The sequence below is a fragment of the Dama dama genome, chromosome 14 (genome assembly GCF_033118175.1).
Source record: "Dama dama isolate Ldn47 chromosome 14, ASM3311817v1, whole genome shotgun sequence".
Taxonomy (NCBI): Eukaryota; Metazoa; Chordata; class Mammalia; order Artiodactyla; family Cervidae; genus Dama; species Dama dama.
The window spans coordinates 38,980,242-38,994,167 of record NC_083694.1 but is presented as its reverse complement, the minus strand read 5'-3'; the positions used below and the strand labels follow the sequence as shown (position 1 = coordinate 38,994,167).

Below are 13,926 nucleotides of genomic sequence, written 5' to 3'. Positions count from 1 at the left end.
AGCCGGGGGCACATTGGCATGGGGTGGGGGGGTGCAGGGAGACAGTCCCTGCTGCCATAACCACGTGTTGCTCACAGACTAAGTCTGATTTTCCCCCACCCCAGACATGGTGAGCACACACCCTCCCAACTCCACCTGGCAGAGGGCCTCCATCCTCTGGGCATCAACCTGCCCAGAACCAGGGCTCAGCATCACCCAGGAGGTCCCAGCAGCAGAAGATCTGCTCTGCTTGGAGGAAGCAGATCAGCAAGACTCAGAGAACAGGCCTGCAGGACAGAGGCCCCAGTGGCCTGGTCCATGGCTGCCATTGGCCCAGGCTATTCTTCAAGTCCTCAGTTTCAAGATGACAGCCCCACCAAGGTCACTGGAGAAACTACACAGATGGTCAGAATCCACATCTGACTGGCTCCAGGGATGAACAGGAGGCAGCTGGAGATGGAAAGCATCACTGAAATGCCCAGGGATGGGCTGCTGGATACTTCAGTGAGGCCAGGGAGCCAGGAGTGGAAGGAGAAGCTAATGATTTTATAGTATTTTCCAGGGAGGGCACGGATGTATGGAAAAGTCAGGGGCCCACATGAGAGTCAGCAAAGGTCATGGATCCAGGACTATATCCAAGGTGATGGCCCTGACCAAGTGGCATTTCCTCATCTGCAAATCCCTAATGATGGTAGCATTTATCCCATTAAGTTGTGAGAAAAAAGGAAAGGACATGCACCATGGGAGCAGCTCAATAAATGGGAATCTGTAGGTTATGATTGAGGGAGGGTGGTGTCATGGTTAGGGGATGGACTCTGGGAGTCTCCTGGATTCACATCCAGCTCTGCTACTTACCACCTGTGGGCTTTCACCACTGTGTGCCTGTTTGCTCGTTTGTAAAGTGAGGATGGAACTGATAGTACCAAACTTGTAGGGTTAGTTTAAGGATTAAAAGAGTTAAAAGAACTCAGGATAATTAACACTTACCTGGTCATCCAAGTGTCAACTCATTCTCTCTTGATCTGAGGGTGGGAAGTTACCAGCAGCAAATTTCTTTTTTTTTTTCCCCTAATATTTACTTATTTTACTGAATTGAGTCTTGGTCATGGCACTCAGGATCATTGCAGCACGCGGGCCTCTCTCTAGCTGTGGCACGTGGGCTCAGTAGTTGCAGAGTCCCGAGACATGTGAGATCTTAGTTCCATTGACCAGGGATCAAACCCGTGTCTCCCACGTCTCCTGCTAATTCCAGACTCTTAACCACTGGACCACTAGGGAAGTCTCCCAGCAGCAAGTTTCTAATACTAGACCCTCCCTCTCTTAAGCCATCTTCTGAGAAATGAAGAGGAATTCTCTTATTTCTGACTAAACCAAATGTAAAGAGGAAACTAAACGACTATAGGGTCACATCATGCACTCCCAAGCCAAGGCAAAACGGTTTAAATTCCTTGAGGTTTTTGTTCTGCCCGCTCTGTCAATGTGGGTGATGGAAAGTGAACTGGGTTAGTAGCTGGGAGCTGGGGTGGGGTCAGGGAGTGGGGAAGCAGTGAAGTGGGGGGAAGCCGCCTTCCCCTGGATGCCCAGGGTCAAAGTCAGACCAACAAGCACAGGTGGAGCTGCAAAGGAAGCAGCCCCCTCTCCCCTCCCCGACAGCAGCAGCACAAGGGTCAGGCCAGAGACTTGAACTCTGCAGATTTCCCACCCTTAACCGGGTTTTGTTTTGTTTTGTTTTGTTTTTCCTGATTATGAAAATAACAGACTTCCCTGGTGGTCCGGTGGTAAAGAATCCACCTGCCAGTGCAGGGGACACAGTTCCATCCCTGGTCTGGGAAGATTTCCCTTGCTGCGGGGACAACTAAGCCCTTGAGTTACCACTACTGAGCCTGCGCCCTGTGCTGTGCTGTGCTTAGTCGCGTCTGACTCTTTGCAACCCCACGGACTGTAGTCGGCCAGACTCTTCTGTCCATGGCGATTCTCCAGGCAAGAATACTGGAGTGAGTTGTCATGCCCTCCTCCAGGGGATCTTCCCACCCCAAGGATCGAACTCAGGTCTGTCGCATTGCAGGCGGATTCTTTACCGCCTGAGCCACCAGGGAAAACCAAACTCCAGAGCCCCAGAGTTGCAACTACTGAGCCCCCACGTGCTGCAAATACTGAAGCCGTGAGCATAGAGCTTGTGTTCCACAACAAGAGAAGACACCACAGTGAGAAGCCCGAGCACTACAATGAAGAGCAGCCCCCCACTCGCTGCAACTAGGGAAAGCCCGTGAGCAGCAATGAAGATCCAGCGCAGTCAAAAATAAAATAAAATTAATTGAAACAACCCTTACTTACCGCCGGAGAAGGCAATGGCAACCCACTTCAGTACTCTTGCCTGGAAAATCCCATGGGTGGAGGAGCCTGGTAGGCTGCAGTCCATGGGGTCGCGAAGAGTCGATACGACTGAGCGACTTCACTTTCACGCTTTGGAGAAGGAAATGGCAACCCACTCCAGTGTTCTTGCCTGGAGAATCCCAGGGATGGGGGAGCCTGGTGGGCTGCCGTCTTTGGGGTCACACAGAGTGGGACACGACTGAAGCGACTTTGCAGCAGAAGAAGCAGCTTACTTATCGCTGGGAATAAATTGTTTATTATTAACATTTTAATGTTTATTCTCAAGCCTTTCATATACACACACACACTTTTTTCTACCTAACTGGAATATACTTTTGTATCTTTCTTTTTAACCGAATAAATGGTAAATATATTCACATATATTCTTTGGAGAAAAACATTTTAGTGGTTTCAGAATGGTGCATTTTATTGACCTACCACAATTTAGTTAATTGTCTATTGCTAGCTGTTCATGTGATTTCAAATTTTACTTTTATTGTATAAAGTACACTTTTCCCCCAGGTATGATTTTCTATATTTGATTATTTGGGTCCATTTAAAAAATACTTTTGCTTGGCAAAAATGATAAACAGAAAATATTCTATGGACAGAAGAGCCTGGCGGGGTACAATCCACGGGGTCGTAAACAGTGTAACACCACTGAGCACGCATGCCCCACCCCACCCCCGCTTCACACCTAAAACAGTCTTTTTGTAGCTGGATCAGGCTCAGGTCTCTAACCTTCTAAGTCTCGCCTCCGCTCTGCCCTCTGGTGGTGGTCTCTGTCCCGCACAAGAGGAATGAACTATTTAAGGAATTTCCGGAAACAGGGGCGTGACGACTGAGAGTATATTTGCATACCCACAATGCACTGCACTAAGGACAATTTTTCAATCTAAAAATGGCTATATTCTTTTTTCTTTGAACTATTTTCTCTCAAAAGTGAGAATACTTTCATAGAATTGCATGAGAAAAGATAGGTATGAACGGCTCTGTTAGTTAAATAATCACTATTACTGTGTTAGGAGTAACAGTTACCTGAGCAATGCGTGCCGCGGCGTTGGGGCATACTCTGGTTTCTCTTCAGATCGTATAAATCTTTCGCCTTTTACTAAAGATTTCCGTGGAGAGGAACAATTCTGAGTTTTTACCCAATTTTTTGAGGCCTTGCTTTTGCAAGGCTAATAATGGTGTCAAAAAATAGACTGAATTTGTGCTTAATGTAGGTAGGTAATATTTACTGTTTGTCTAGAATATACCTGAGCAGCCTTGCTCAGCTGGTGGTGCTATTTAATCATACTCAGACAGATATGGGTGAGTTTAAAAGTCAATTTTGAAAACCTGAGTGTATGTAACTCGTTGATTTTCCTATAGTATACTTGCGAAGGTTTTCTTTCTAATGATAGCTTAGTTAAAAAAAAAAAAAAAAAATCCCAGTTTTGAACTTATTTGTTTAAATTTAGGCGTCAAGAAATAAAATATATTTTGACAAACACGGCAGGAAGTAAAAATTTAACTGTCTCATTGGCCAGAACTGAGCTTCCTGTTCCCAGCTTGCTTAGCTGTAAGGTATGTTGGGAAATGTAGTCTTTCCCCTAGGCAACCGTAAGTTTTGTGAGGTTTGCGCTGGCGGTAATAAACATGCCTGCTAATGCAGGAGCGTTAAAAGACACGTGTTGGATCCCTGGGTCAGGAAGATCCTCTGAAGAAGAGCTTGGCAACCCCCGCCAGTAGTCTTGCGTGGAGAATCCCATGAACCTGGTGGGCTACAATCCATAGGGTCCTAAAGAGTCCAACACGACCCAATCGGCTTAGCACGCGCACAGGAGAGAGAGGGAATGTTGTTCAGTTGCTAAATGGTGTCTGACTCTGTGACACACACCACCCCCCCCCCCCGCCCCCGCCCACCCATGACTGCAGGATGCCAGGCTTCCCTGTTCTTCACTGTGTCCCAGGAATTTGTTCAGATTCATGTCCATTGAGTTGGTGGTACTGTAGAATCTTCTCCTCCTCTGTTCCCCGTTCTCCTCCTGCCCTCAATCTTTCCCAGCATCAAGGTGTTTTCCAATGAGTCGACTCTTTGCATCAGGTGGCCAAAATATTGGAGCTTCAGCAACAGCCCTTCCAATGAATATTCAGGGACGATTTCCTCTAGAATTGACTAATTCGATGCCACTGCAATCCAAGGGACTCTCAAGAGTCTTCACAATTTGAAAGCATCAATTCTTTGGGAATCTGCCTTCTTTATGGTCCAACTCCCACATCCATACATGACTACTGGAAAAACCATAGCTTTGACTATACAGACTTTTTTGCAAAGTGATGTCTCTGCTTTTTAATACACTGTCTAGGTTTGTCATAACTTTCCTTCCAAGGAGCAAGTGTCTTTTATTTTGTGGCTGCAGTGATTTTTGGAAGCCAGGGAAAGAAAATCTGCCTGCTTCTGCTTTCTCCCCTTTTATTTGCCATAAAGTGATGAGACAGGATGCCATGACCTTAGTTTTTTTTTAATGTCGAGTTTTAAGCCAGCTCTTTCACTCTCCTCTTTCAATCTCATCAAGAGGCTCTTCCTGCCATTAGAGTGATATATTCTTAGAGAGTGAATACTGGAGAAGAAAACCAGCTGTGTCTGCCCCAGTAAAGGAGGGAGAGAATCCATCCCCAAGTTCATTCCTTGGGCTCCATTTCTTTGCTTTCTAGGCTCCTCCCTGTGGTCATGGGCAGGGAGCCTCTCTGAGGCTGGAACAGGGTTGTGGGGATTACCCCTTCCCAGGGCCTTTTGATGTTCTTTTGTAGAGAACCAGGACACCAGGCGCAGGGAGCCTAAGGCAACTGCCCACAGTCTAGCCCTGCTCCACTGGGGAGGGTAACTTACTTTCCTCTCCCTTAGACAAACCGCTCCTCTCACAACCAAATCTGTTCAAGCAGAACTAAATGCTAGTGGCCAGTGATTTCTTGGGCTCCGAAGGCTGAGTGTCTACCTAACACAGGGATTTTAACTTGCTTGTTCAACTTTGGCAAACAAACAAAAAACCCTGTTGTAATGAGTGCTCCTAGCACCCAGATTACATTCTCCAAACACCATTCTCGATTAAAAGCTGTCTCCTTGGAGAAATGGCCGTCTGGTTCTTGGGAACCTCTTCAAGATGCTGTTTCCTGGCTCATGGCTGGAGTCAGCCATGCCCAGACAGATCTAGACAATCAGCTGCTAAGATCAGAGAAAGAGAGAACTAGATACTCTATGCCCCCAGGTGAAAGAGTGTTCTGCTCCCATTAAGTAATCTTGCCAGGAAAAATTGAAGTTGAATCTGATCAAGACTAGATCTGACTACCAATTAACAGAAGAGCAGAGCACAGTGCTTTTCTGCAGCACTGGGGGGGATGGATGCAACCAGCAAAGTCCTGACTGCAAGGAGCTGTTTGGGGCAAACCACCAGATTTCTTCAACAAATAAATTGCAAGAAGAGAGAGAGAAGAAAGGGAAACTTATATGTTAATAGGGAGTTAAAAGCAACCTGTCTCACTGTGCAGAACTTGATGGGATCCTGGTTTAAACAAACAGTATTCAAACTTTATTACATTTATGAGATGTCTTTGTTTTTTAATCTTAGTGGGTCTTTGATGATTTTAAGGAATTATTGGAGGATTTTGGATATGATTATCATATTGCGGCTACGGTTTTTGTTGTAACCGCCTTATACTTAGAAGTACATACAGAAATATCTGCAGATGAAATGAAATTATTATATCTTGGGTTTGCTTCAAAATTGTAGGACTACAAAAAATGTGCCCCACAAAAAAAATTATTTATGAAAAAAGTAATAATGTGAGTGAGAGAGAAGCAGTTGATGGTTGTTGGACTTGATGATGGGCACACAGCTGCTTAGTTGCTTCAGTCGTGTCCAACTCTGGGGGAACCTATGGACTGTAGCCTGCCAGGCTCCTCTGTCCATGGAATTCTCCAGGCAAGAGTACTCGAGTGGGTTGCATGGAATTCTCCAGGCAAGAGTACTCGAGTGGGTTGCCATGTCCTCCTCCAGGAGATCTTCCCAACCCAGGGATCGAACCCGGGTCTCCTGCACTGCAGGCAGATTCTTTACCACTGAGCCACCAGGGCAGACAGAGTTTCTTTATTCTATTAGGTCTACTTATGTATATGTTAAACATGATTCATAATTTTAAAGTTTTGAATAGATTTTTTAAAACAAATTTGTGATTGGTAACACATGTGCTTCTGTATTAATAGATGAAATACTGAAATCTAGTGGCAAATCTCACGATTACCATAATTTCAAAGTCCATAATGAACATGAACAATATTTCAAGATGCTTGCCACCCCTGGGCGTGTCATGAATGTGTCTGTGATTACTGACAATGATGCAAATGCCAAAGTTAATCAATCACAAAAGGTAAGGTTGAATTTCAGTTAGAACTTAGTGAAAAAAAAATTTTTTTCAATCCAGCTTTGCAGATCTCCTGAATGCTATCCCTGGAGCCCACGTTTAGAAGCCCTGATTTACATTCCCTGGTCTCCAGGCACACTATACAAACGATTCCCCCTTGTGTGTGGCAAAGGTTTTTAATTTATCAAAGCACTTTCGCATAGTCATTTATTTTGTGGGAATTCTTAACCGTCTTCCGAAGCTGGAAAGTTTATTAGACCCATTTTACAAGTGGGAACCTAAAGTGTATGCACTTAACTCACTTGTTGAAGGTTACACAATGATAATGACAGACCCGGAGACCGAATGCAGGTCCCCTAACTCCCAGCCCACCCCCTACTTTTTCCACATCCAGCGCCCATCCCCCAAAATGCTGCCTAGTTGCTTTTTCTCAAAGTTTTCCATTGAGGGAAGCCACAGCTTTTCTCTCCTGAACTCACCCACTCACTCTTGTCTGTTTGGTCATCTCTCAGGAGCATTATCCCGCTCAGCCCCACCCCAGCCCACCCTGCCCTGGCCACCAGCCCTCATGTTGATTCCTCTGGTGCTTGCAGGCAACCGGGAGCTCTGATTTCCAGCACTCTCCTTCACACACTAGCAGAGGTGAGAATTAACCTGCCCCCGGGTGAGTGTGTCAACCCTGCAAGGTTGTCAGTGACTTCTGGCAAGTCTCTGTCACTGTGTCTCAGTTTCTGCTTTTGTAAAACAGGGTCATGAACTGTCCTCCTTGGTTTTGGGGGAAGCTGTGAAGACTGGCTAAAGTCATGATGGTAACCAGGTGAGAGAAAGTGATCTATCCATGCGAGGAGTTACTGCCTGTAAAGTTATCATTGTCATGGATTAGGGCCAGAGCCCGTCTACCCCCTTGCTTTTTACAGATCGGTGAGGTGAACCCTCCCTACCCTGCCTCTTGTACAGTGTCACGAATCTCTGTCCATAGTTCTTCAGGCACTCTATCAGATCTAATCCCTTGAGTCTATTTCTCACTTCCACTGTATAATCATAAGGGGTTTGATTTAGGTCATACCTGAATGGTCTAGAGCTCCCCCGGTGGCTCAGACGGTAAAGAGTCTGCCTACAATGTGGGAGACCCAGGTTCGATCCCTGAGTCGGGAAGATCCCCTGGAGAAGGAAATAGCAACCCACTCCAGTACTTTTGCCTGGAAAACTCCATGGACGGAGGAGCCTGGTAGGCTGCAGTCCATGGGGTCACAAAGAGTCGGACACGACTGAGTGACTTCACTTTCTTTCTTTCTTTTGAATAGTCTAGTGGTTTTCCCTACTTTCTTCAATTTAAGTCTGAATTTGGCAATAAGGAGTTCATGATCTGAGCCACAGTCAGCTCCTGGTCTTGTTTTTACTGACTATATAGAGCTTCTCCATCTTTTGGCTGCAAAGAATATAATCAGTCTGATTTCAGTGTTGACCATCTGGTGATGTCCATGTGTAGAGTCTTCTCTTGTGTTGTTGGAAGAGGGTGTTTGATATGACCAGTGCAGTCTCTTGGCAAAACTCTATTAGTCTTGCCCTGATTCACTCTGTACTCCAAATTTGCCTGTTACTCCAGGTATTTCTTGACTTCCTACTTTTGCATTCCAGTCCCCTATAATGAAAAGGACATCTTTTTTGGGTGTTAGTTCTAGAAGGTCTTGTAGGTCTTCACAGAACCATTCCACTTCAGCTTCTTCAGCATTACTGGTTGGGGCATAGACTTGGATTACTGTGATATTGAATGGTTCGCCTTGGAAATGAACAGAGATCACTCTGTTGTTTTTGAGATTGCATCCAAGTACTGCATTTTGGACTGTTTTGTTGACTATGATGGCTACTCCATTTCTTCTAAGGGATTCTTGCCCACTGCTAACTGCTACTGCTGCTAAGTCACTTCAGTCATGTCCAAGTCTGTGTGACTCCATAAATGGCAGCCCACCAGGCTCCCCCATCCCTGGGATTCTCCAGGCAAGAACACTGGAGTGGGTTGCCATTTCCTTCTCCAATGCGTGACAGTGAAGTCGCTCAGTCGTGTCCGACTCTTCGCAACCCCATGGACTGCAGCCCACCAGGCTCCTCTGTCCATGGGATTTTCCAGGCAAGAGTACTGGAGTGGGTTGCCATTGTCTTCTCCAATTCTTGCCCACAGTAGTAGGTATAATGGTCATCTGAGCTAAATTCACCCATTCCAGTCCATTTTAGTTCACTGATCCCTAAAATGTCGATGTTCACTCTTGCCATCTCCTGTTTGACCACTTCTAATTTGCCTTGATTCCAGTTTCCTATGTAATATTGCTCTTTACAGCATTGGACTTTACTCCATCACCAGTCACATCCACAACTGGGTGGTGTTTTTGCTTTGACTTTATCTCTTCATTCTTTCTGGAGTTCTCCACTGATCTCCAGTAGCATATTGGGCACCTACCGACCTGGGGAGTTCATCTTTCAGTGTCTTATCTTTTTGTCTTTTCATACTGTTCATGGGGTTCTCAAGGCAAGAATACTGAGTTGGTTTGCCATTCCCTTCTCCAGTGGACCACATTTTGTCAGGGATCAAGACCATCCCCAAGAAAAAAAAATGCAAAAAGGCAAAATGGTTGTCTGAGGAGGCCTTACAAATAGCTGTGAAAAGAAGAGAAGTGAAAGGCAAAGGAGAAAAGGAAAGATATACCCATTTGAATGCAGAGTTCCAAAGAATAGCAAGGAGAGATAAGAAAGCCTTCCTCAGTGATCAGTGCAAAGAAGTAAAGGAAAACAATAGAATGGGAAAGACTAGAGATCTCTTCAAGAAAATTAGAGATACCAAGGGAACATTTCATGCAAAGATGGGCACAATAAAGGACAGAAATGATATGGACCTAACAGAAGCAGAAGATATTAAGAAGAGGTGGCAAGAATACACAGAAGAACTATACAAAAAAGATCTTCAAGACCCAGATACCCACGATGGTGTGATCACTCACCTAGAGCCAGACATCCTGGAATGCAAAGTCAAGTGGGCCTTAGGAAGAATCACTATGAACAAAGCTAGTGGAGGTGATGAAATTCCAGTTGAACTATTTCAAATCCTAAAAGATGATGCTGTGAAAGTGCTGCACTCAATATGCCGGCAAATTTGGAAAACTCAACAATGGCCACAGCACTGGAAAAGGTCAGTTTTCAGTACAATGCCGAAGAATGCACAAACTACTGCACAATTGTACTCATCTTACACACTAGCAAAGTAATGCTCAAAATTCTCCAAGTCAGGCTTCAACAGTATGTGAACCGTGAACTTCCAGATGTTCAAGCTGGATTTAGAAAAGGCAGAAGAACCAGAGATCAAATTGCCAACATCCACTGGATCTTTGTAAAAGCAAGAGAGTTCCAGAAAAACATCTACTTCTGCTTTATTGACTATGCCAAAACCTTTGACTATGTGGATCACAACAAACTGTGGAAAATTCTACAAGAGATTGGCATACCTCCTGAGAAATCTGTATGCAGGTCAGGAAGCAACAGTTAGAACTGGACATGGAACAACAGACTGGTTCCAAATTGAGAAAGGAGTACGTCAAGGCTGTATATTGTCACCCTGCTTATTTAACTTATATGCAGAGAAATGCTGGACTGGATGAAGTACAAGCCGGAATCAAGATTGCCAGGAGAAAAATAAAAAACCTCAGATATGTAGATGATACCACCTTTATGGCAGAAAGCAAAGAGGAACTAAAGAGCCTCTTGATGAAAGTGAAAGATGAGAGTGAAAAAGCTGGCTTAAAACTCAACATTCAGAAAACTAAGATCATGGCATCCAGTCCCATCACTTCATGGCAAATAGATGGGGAAACAATAGAAACAGTGGCAGACATTATTTTTTGGGCTCCAAAATCACTGCAGACAGTGACCGCAGCCATGAAATTAAAAGACGCTTGCTACCTGGAGGAAAAGTTATGACTAACCTAGACAGCATATTAAAAAGTAGAGACATTACTTTGCCAACAAAGGTTTGTCTGGTCAAAGCTGTGGTTTTTTTAGTAGTCATATATGCATGTGAGAATTGGACTATAAAGAAAGCTGAGCGCCTAAGAATTGATGCTTTTGAACTGTGGTGTTGCAGAAGACTCTTGAGAGTCCCTCGGACTGCAAGGAGATCCAACCAGTCCATCCTAAAGGAATCAGTCCTGAATATTCATTGGAAGGACTGATGCTGAAGCTGAAACTCCAATACTTTGGCCACCTGATGCGAAAAACTGACTCATTTGAAAAGACCCTGATGCTGAGAAAGATTGAAGGTGGGAGGAGAAGGGGATCACAGAGGATGAGATGGTTGGATGGTATCACTGGCTCGATGGACATGAGTTTGAGTAAGCTCCAGGAGTTGGTGATGGACAGGGAAGTCTGGCGTGCTGCAGTCCATGGGGTCGCAAAGAGCCGGACAAGGCTGAGCAACTGTACTGAACTGAGGTGAACCCATAAACCCCAAACCTCTAAGCTTATCACTACTTTCTTCCCTTCATGGATTGTATGCTCCAGACAAACTGATGTATTACTATCCACTTGCCTCCCTAAACTTCCCCATTTCTGTATGCTTACCCATGCCCTGCCCACTGCCTGGACGATCCTAGCCCACAGCTTCACCTAGCAAACACCCATCATGCTTCAGGAAGCCATCCCTGAGCCTCTAGTGGAGGTTAGATGTGCCAGCCCCATACTTCACAGCCCCAATCACAGTATAATTGTCCATTTTCTAATCTGTCTCCCCTTTAGACTGTCCATTCCACCAGCTCAGGGTCTGTACCTGACCTCTTTCCAATCAACAAGATTGCTAAGGGGATTTGGTCAAATACAGGCATTGAGAGCCCCACAGCAGATAAATGGGATTGGAGGTGTGTGTGCATGCTCAGTCACTCTGTTATGTCTGACTCTTTGCGACCCCATGGACTGTAGGCTGCCAGGCTACTCTGTCCATGGCATTCTCCAGGCAAGAATGCTGAGGCAAGTACCGTTGAACCTAAAGTCCTGCCCAGAGAGACTTTTGGATTAGAAAACAAAGCATCCCTGCATAGAAGAAATTGGTGCAGCTCTGAGCAAATACACAAGCAGTTATTTCCAAAATACACCCATTGTGACTTGGCCAACTGGTAGGCGCCTCTAGTTTTGGAGCTGGCAGACCTGGGACACATCCCAGACTCCACGAATTATGTGACCTAGTGCCTTATCATCTTGGGGCCTCACTTTCCTCATCTGTAAAATGGGAATAAAATTTGCCTTCCAGGATAACCAGAGGCCTGTGCCTTGCTGCCAGGCATCTATTTCCTCTCCTTCCTGACAAGAGAACTCCAAATTTCCTTTAGCTAACCATTCCTCTCCTGTGGGCTTCCCAGTGGCCCTAGTGGTAAAGAACTCACCTGCCAATGCAGGAGACATAAGAGACAAGGGTTCCATCTCTGGGTCAGGAAGATCCCCTGGAGGAGGGCACAACAACCCACTGCAGTATTCTTGCCTGGAGAATCCCATGGACAGAGGAGCCTGGCAGGCTACAGTCCATGGGGTTGCAGAGTTGGACATGACTGAAGCAACTTAACACACATGCATGTATGTATACGTTATTCTCTGTGTAGTGGTTTGAGATTGACCCAGTGCTCTGAGGTGGCCTGAACGGTCTAACCTAGTTAACATATCCCTTGCACCCTGGTCATAGTAATTGACTCAGGCATGGGCTGTCCAGTCAAAGGTGAACCTCAGCACTTTGGGTAGAAATGCTGGGACTTGGACTCTGCTGGCCTTGTTAAGAGGGCAAATGACCATAACTGTGGCCATTTTGTTTCCACAAGCATGGCCCATCTGAGGATGGAAGCCAATCTACAGGAAGTAGAGCTAAGAGATGGATCCTACTGAAATTATTTGATTCCTGCATCAAGCCATTCCTGAAGTCCTCCTGGACTATACTGTTAAGGAACCAGTACTTTTATTTTGGTTTAAGCCAGTTAGAATTAAGTTTTTATCACTTGCAACCCAAAAGTTTTAATTGAAACACCAGCGTTGAATGACATAAGGCATACAAATGTAATTCAACAAGTATTCTTTAAACACCCACCCTATGCCAGGCATTGTGCTAGTCTCTGGTCCATCCAGAGTGAAAAACAGGTATAGCCACTGCCTTCGTGGACCTTGAACTAGTGGGGAAGTGCCCAGCATGCAGATGTTTGTCAAAGGTAACCGTTGCCCCTTTTACACCCAAGGGTCAGATATAATGCAAAGCCTGCTAAAAGAATCACCATGAACATTTACTGAGTTGAATGATTTTATTTGAAGCTTCCATTGGTCAAAGTCCAGAGGAGAGGCTCTAGGAAGCAGGATTGTGAGACTAGGTAGCTTGTTCATGGTCAGGCTGTTTGGTCAACCACCACCTGCCTGCTGAGATAAGCCTCCTTTCTGCAAGGTGGCAAGTGCCCTCAGCAAGTGGGGTGATCAGCCCAATCACCAGACCCCTAAGCTGATGGCAGAAGGTCAGACCACTCCTGCTTCTTGGAGTTGGTGGGGAGCTGAAAACAAGACCCCAAAGTGCAGAGTATCTTGTTCTTAAGGGTTTTTTTAAAGGTCAGGAATCCTTTTAAGGATCGAGGAAAGTTACAGAAACTCTCCTCATGAAAAATAAGAAAATATATATGCATATATACATTTTGCAATTCCAGGGATTCACAGGTCCCTTGAAGCCAGGTTACAGACTCTTGAGCAAAACTAACTCTAAAGATTTTTTTTTTTATTAGTTGGAGGCTAATTACTTCACATCTAAAGATTTTTTTAATCTAAGACCCTATGAATGTTTGTATTCTTGGCTTATTATCACCTTGAAAAGTTGCATTCCCCCACTGGAAGAATATGCCCATCTTAGTCCATTTGGGCTCCTATGGCAGAATACCACAGACTGGGTGGCTCATAAACAACAGAAACCTATTTCTCACAGTTCTGGGGGCTGAAAGTCTGAGACCAGGGTGCCGGCATGATCGGAATCTGATGAGAGCCCTCTTCTGGGCTGAGACAGTTGTCTTCTCTCTGTGCCCTCACTCAACAGGAAGAAGACTGGGGAGCTCTCTGGGTCTCTTTTATAAGGGCACTAATCCTGTTCATGAGGGCTCCACCCTCATGACCTACTCA

The 13,926-nt window shown here is 45.2% G+C and overlaps 1 non-coding gene across 1 annotated transcript; it reads left to right on the top strand.

Annotated features, from left to right (window-relative positions):
- Positions 1-3,419: 3,419 nt before the first annotated feature.
- LOC133069765 (U5 spliceosomal RNA) lies at positions 3,420-3,535 on the top strand. Its single transcript, XR_009695980.1, has one exon. It is a non-coding gene; the product is annotated as a U5 spliceosomal RNA (small nuclear RNA).
- Positions 3,536-13,926: the final 10,391 nt, after the last annotated feature.